Source organism: Pyrus communis, chromosome 15 (genome assembly GCF_963583255.1).
Source record: "Pyrus communis chromosome 15, drPyrComm1.1, whole genome shotgun sequence".
NCBI lineage: Eukaryota > Viridiplantae > Streptophyta > Magnoliopsida > Rosales > Rosaceae > Pyrus > Pyrus communis.
In genome coordinates, this window is record NC_084817.1 from 17,265,179 (window position 1) to 17,272,145 (window position 6,967).

Below are 6,967 nucleotides of genomic sequence, written 5' to 3' on the forward strand. Positions count from 1 at the left end.
TATGCATTAGATCGATCAGCTAATTGAATAATGACACCATCATTTTTAAGCTCTCCTAGATTCATAGATGCATAAACAGAGTATGGCATGGCATTAATTGATGCACCTAAATCTAGCATAGCATGTTCGAACCTTTTATTACCAATTACGCAAGGGATGGTGAAACTACCTGGATCTTTGCATTTAGGTGGTATCTTTCTTTGCAATATGGCAAAGACATTCTCACTTACATGCACCACCTCTTTCTCCCGAATCCGTTTCCTTGTTGTACAAATCTTCTTCAGAAACTTAGCGTACTTTGGAATTTGCTTTATTGCATCAAGGAGTGGGATATTGACATGCACCTTCCTAAACGTCTCCAGGATGTCTTTTTCATCCTCCTCTACCTTGCCTTGCATAAACCTGCTAGGAAAGGGCACGTTTGGTGGAATCACATTAAAACAATTGAGTTTGGACCTACCTTACATTTGTTGGACGGCCTAGGAGCTTGAAGTGGTTGCGGCAAAGGTTGCTCCACCCTTGCCGTGGCTTTGCCCTTGCTTTCTTCCTCTTTCAGCAACCTTTCATCCTCTTCTTGGCTTGATTTTGGTGGTTGTGAGGTGGTTCCAACTTCCTTGCCACTTCTCAAGGTAATTGCGTTAGCGGTTTCAAAGCCTCCCTTCGGGTTTGGAATGGTTGAGCTAGGGAGCTTGCCTTGGTCTCGGAATTGCCCTACAAACTCCGCGATCTGCCCAATTTGCTTCTCCAATTGATCCACCCTCTTATCTTGGTTCTGCATTGCTTTGGCTTGATTATCTTGCCCCTGAGACAATTTAGTTAGTAACTTAAGAAGTGTATCATTGTCTAAGGACGTACCTGAAGCATTTGGGGCAGATTGCTGTGGAGCATGTGTGGGTGCGTATGGCTTGGTGAAGAACCCCGGGGGTTGTTGGAATCCACTTTGTTGGGCATATTGTGGTGCATCTCTCCATCTGAAATTGGGGTAGTCACGTCATCCTTGATTGTAAGTATTGGAGAAAGGATCACCCCTTGGTTGGTTTTGATTCCCATAACCCACGGCATTGGCAGATTCCCACCCTCCATTCTCAATCGATTGAGGGCATTGATCAGATTGGTGTCCTTGAATGGAGCATACGCCACAAATTGTAGCTCCTTGCGCTTTGGGGCCTTCAACAAACTGCGACAACATAGACATAAGGTTAGCCATTTGGGATTGTAACTCGGAAATAAAACTTACCTCATTTACATGCTGTGGTCGTGGGGTGTCTCTCTGCCCAACACCTTCATATTGTTGTGCATTGAGTGCTCGATTAGCAATGAGAGTTTTGGCATCCCTAGGTGTCTTGTCCACTAGAGCTCCTCCCGCGGATGCATCCAACATTTGCCGTTCAAGTGGTAAAAGACCTTCGTAGAAATATTGAAGGAGAAGCTCCTCCTTCATTTGATGTTGAGGACATGATGCAACAAGGGCTTTAAAACGCTCGTAGTATGCCGGAAAAGATTCTCCTTGGCTTTGTTGGATTCCGCTAATTTTCTTCCTCAAAAGAATGACTCTTGAAGTAGGGAAGAACTTCTCCAAGAACGCTCTATTCATGCTCTCCCAAGAAGTAACGGTCCCGGGTGCCAATTCATAAAGCCAATCTTTAGCCTTTTCCATAAGAGAAAATGGAAAAGCTTTCATCTTCAAAATATTCCCATCAACATTAATGGGTGTCATGCTTGAGCATACAACTTTAAACTCCTTCAAATGCTTGTTTGGATCTTCCATGGACAACCCATGGTACTTGGGAATATGATGCAGCAAGCTTGACTTCAATTCGAACTTATCGGTCTTACCTTGGGCCGCCCTAGGATATTGAATGCATAATGGCATGGCATTATCTAATCCCGAAGCAGAAAGCTCCTTGATTGTTCGATTCTCCACCGCCATGACTTGTTCTTCTTCCTCCACTTCTTCAAATTCAGAAACGGACTCGGAACTTGCACTTGATTCACTAGGTTCCGGGTTCTTCCTCTTACGTCTCAACTCACGCTCAAAATCGTCGTCAAAGTCTAAAATATGTTCATGAACCGGATTAGAACTCCGAGTCATAAACAAGTACCTAAAACAAGAAACAAAATAACATAAGAATCTGATCTAATAAGAAAACGAAAATAACAATCCAAAGGATTAGCAAAGTTGATAATCCCCGGCAACGGCGTCAAATATATGCTATGTCAAGTATCCCAGTATGGAAATAAGTAGCCAGGTGAAATAAATCAATGTAAAATGATGTGTCAGCCGGAGTCACCTAACGTGACCTACACGGCTGAACCTATAACTCATCAAATATGCTGACACACAAGTACGATTAAGTGCTACGATCACGTGAAGGCTGTGCGAATAATCGCGGGTCACCTACGAGTCGGAAGAACCTAATGTGGTTTGTACAACAGGACTGTGCACCAAACTTGGATCCAATGTGAGCGTGCGGTACGGGAGGTGAAGATCACATGAAGGACTGTGCCTTGGCCACGGGCGGGAGCACTAGCACCGGAGTGCAGGATAATGAGCTCTAAATGCATCTACGTATAACCACAAACAATGCATCCACTATCATTAATATATACTCACCTGAAGCTTACATGGGCGTCTGCAGCATCAAGCAACAATATGCATATCTATACTAATGCATACACTAAAGCATAATGCAATTGACATGGCATTTAAAATCGTAACTCCATTTAAAACAAATTTCTGGGAAAACACAAAGCATATATATGTATATATAGAAAACCAAAGGCCCACTCACTGGTATATAGCTAGATTGTAACCCCCGAGTCTCGCTTGACTGCGCTTGTCCTCCAAAAACATCTCACCTGTATGTGAAATCACTATTTTAACATTAATTTTAAGTACATAACTAAAATCGTGTAATAACTTCTCATACGTTGCTCAATTGAGGTGTTTGAATATACTATCGTGGCCTACTTAACACCATGAACATCCGTTAAATATACCTGACGCCGTTAGTATATTCAATCAAAGTTGATGGAATATTCCTTGTCTTCTCCGGTGGCTATGCTGTAATTCAGCACCGGTCGCCGCTGCGTCACAGGTTTCTGGAAAAATTTAAAACTTGAATTTCTACTTCGTTTCAACACCAAACTTCACAAGTCTTATATGGATTTAAAGCTCTCAACAAGGGGAACAAATCATTACCTCTTAGAGGTCCTAAAACTGACGAGAAACAACCGGAAACTAGCTCGACACAACCGGCCAAACTTGAAACTCGACAAACCTTTTGACGTTCTAACCACTCCAAAATTAGCCTAGGATCCTTACAGAATCGTTTAGGACCCCTTTTGAACCTTAAAATCCAGTGAAATGCCCACAATCATGTCGGAGTAATAGGGTACCTCTCCGGAGCTTATGGTTCTTCACAATTCTGATGTCCTTTCTATGAACAAATGGTATGGTTAGACTCGCAAGCTTGCAAGGAACACGAAGGTCGTCCTTAGAAGTTCGATCTGTGAGGTTTTGGTTTAGTTTGAGTGTGGTGTCTTCAGTTGTACGGACAAAGAAGAAAATTCGAGAAAAATGGTGAAGGTGGGTTACGTACGTGTGTGTGCGTGTGCGCGTGTATGGTCACGGTTTAGCCACTTTAAAATGGCCTCAAGCCCTAATTGGGCTATAGGATTTAGGGCCTAGCTAATTGGTCCAAATAGAATTAAAACCAACCCAATCTCACTTATTCATTCGTAACATTTTCATTACGAATACAATTCTGCTCTAACTCACGTCAACACACTCATGACGTCGAGTTCAATTGATCACCTTAGCAGAAAAATAATTTAAAACTATATACATACATCCACGTCACTACAACTCGAGGATATAATCGTCATTTTCACACATTCGAGGATAAAATATATATTAATTCAGGACGGGTCGTCACATTAGACCCATAGATTATCGCTTGATTGAGAAATTGGGCTCGGCCTGGAGCCTAATGCCCCTCGTTTGGCACACCGTCTAAAACATCGAATATAACTAATAATACAGAGCTTGTTGTTTGGTGCCTTTACCGGATAAATAGTCAACTGCCTAATAATGCGGTCAACCTTTTTTATTACAGTTGACACCTGCTAGTGAATACACTCCAAAAACTCGGTACGAATTAGTCGGGGTTAGAAACGCACGAGGTTCTTTCTTCTTCGCGCATCTACTCTGCTGGCGAATCAATTCATCTTCCTCTTTCTCCGTCCCAAAGATCTTTTTTCTTCTCTCTCTTGCTCCCTCCCTCCTTCTCTCCACGTTTCCTTCCCTAGTCGTCAATAAATATTCAGCGATATCTCTCGTCGACACTTTTACAGTTTCAATCCCCGTGTACCGATGACTTGTAGGAAAAAATAAAATAGAAAAACTCAGATTTATTCTTCTACGATGTTGCTGCAACAAATTTAGGTCCAATTTCACAACTCAAATTCATCAAAAGCTTCATTAATACAAACAATTTCACGGGTTTTGCATCTTTGTATAGTGGGGAGCCTAAACCCCAGCTCGCACCCAAACTCTAAATCACCACCGACAAAAAATAACATTATACTAAACAAATTTCATATGAAAGTTGAGGATTCTGAACAATTTCAACGAAAATGAGCAGTAAATTAGGAAAACAAAGGTAAATCTCAGAGAAATCCATGACGATAATCTTATGGCACTGATGCAGCCACTGGCCCTCCTCTTTTATTTTTTATTTTTTATGTTTTTTTTTTAAATTTTTTTAAATAATCAGTTTTTTAATCCAATACATCGCTAAACATGTGGCTAATTTAATCAGTATTATCCGATGATTATTTATTATATCCGAATGCATTAGCCAGTACAGTCCGAACCGCTAAACAAGGTCAGAAGGGTTTAATGTGGAATGGAAGGGTATTGGGTGGCCTATCCCGAAAAAAAATTATCTCCGAATCTCTTCCACCAAATCCCACAGATCAAGTAATCCGGGTTCTTGAAATTTGATTCAACGATTAAAATTATTATAAATTTTAAAAGGGACCCTTGTTTTTAACCATTGGATGAAATTTTAAGGATTCGAATCACTTGATTCGTGGGCTTTGGTGGAAAATATCCGAAGAAATCTCTTTCCTATCTCGTAGGGGATTTATAAAGAAAAAAACTAATGAAAAAAACTTGAAAACTTTGAGTTTTAACTATAAAGACAAAATAAAGAGTCAAATGAATAATACCAGGATTGATTTTTTTAGTATAAAAATATAATTTTTTATTAAAATAAATAGTATTAGAAATTTTTCGTTAAAATTCTCTTTATAAGGTCGGAGCTGCTCAATCTCTTTCAAGTTTTCAATCAAATCTAATTAAATATTAAAAAATAAAAAGAAATCAAGTCAATCATCTCTTATCAATATCTCTGGATATGTCTGGGTTCAAGACTGCAGGTTTTTATTACAGGAAAACTCGAAGTGATTTCTATCACTTTCCAATCATACCCCATCTGGATATGTCTGGGTTCAAGACTGCAGGTTTTTTAAGGAAAACTAATGAAAATAGTTTGAAAACTTTGAGTTTTAATGATAAGGACAAAATAAAAGGTAAAGTGAATAGTATCATAATTGAATTTTTAGTGTAAAAATGTGATTTTTCGTTAAAGTGAACAGTACCGTGGGTTTTTCGTTAAAACTCCTTTTTTTTTTTTTTTTATATATATATAGTTGGCCTTTTTCCGTACGAAAGTTTATAACATAAATTACGTGCAAATGTTACGCAAACTCCTAAAACCATCTTCAACTGAAGGAGGACTAGATGGTTCATTTTAACCTTATAACTCTTCAAGAATTTAATATTTTAATAAACAGTATCAAGCCATATTTCTTAGCGTCTCCAACCGAGGGGCCAGAGGGCCACAAGCCAAACATAACCCTGTAACAAAAAATCATCTTCAACCGAGGGGACCAAAGGATCATAGGTCAAACATAATTTATTATTTTAATTTAAATACTACAACAACTTAAATTTAAAGTCTATAATCATATAATCATCTTCATCATCATCATCCGTCATTGTAGGATTATAATCAAAGGTAAGGCCATCTTCAACCGAAAGGTTCAGAGGGCCGAAAATAGCCTGAAAACCGTCTCTAACTGAGGGTTAGGCCTGAGGGCTCGTGGAATTTTAGAGGGCCATCTGAAAGGGCTAGAGGGCTGGCAAGAAAAATCATTATTCATGTCGATTATAACTGACATGAATCCTAATCTAAAATTCAAATGCAACGGCTAGCTGACGTCAGCTAGCCGTTGCATTTGAATTATTATTATTTTTTTTTTTTAGGTTTTTTGGGCCTTTTTTTTTAATTCTCAAAAATTCTAATTTTTTTTTCCTATAAATACCTAAATCATTGATTCACCATTCCTTTAAATTTAATTTGTAGTTTTTAAATTTAATTCGTCGTTTTTAAATATAAACTGTAGTTTTTAAATTTAAATAATAAATTATGTTTGGCCCTTTGGCCCTCGGTTGGAGATGGTTTTTTGTGACAGGGCTAAAACAAGCTCTATGACCCTTTGACCCTCGGTTGGAGACAAAGGCAAATATGGCCATGTACTGTTCATTAAAATATTAATATCTTGGAGGGCCAGAGGGCTAAAATAAGCCCTCTGGCCAGCCCTCGGTTGGAGATGGCCTAAATAACTATCGTCGGGCCATAATTTTCCTCTTTTTCCTATCAAAATAGGCCTTACTCATTGGAGTGTAATCCAAAGTGTTCCTTTGCATATTCCTATCATCTATTTCTTCTTGTATTTGTTTGGCCCGTTCTTCATGCCTACGGTTCCTTTCTTCCACGGCAATGGCATTTCGCTCTGCCATTAATTGCAAAGAGGCCGTCATTTCTTGTTGAAAGGCGATATCATCCTTTGCCTTGCCATTTTCCTTCAATTTTCGGACCTTATTTTGTCCCATAGC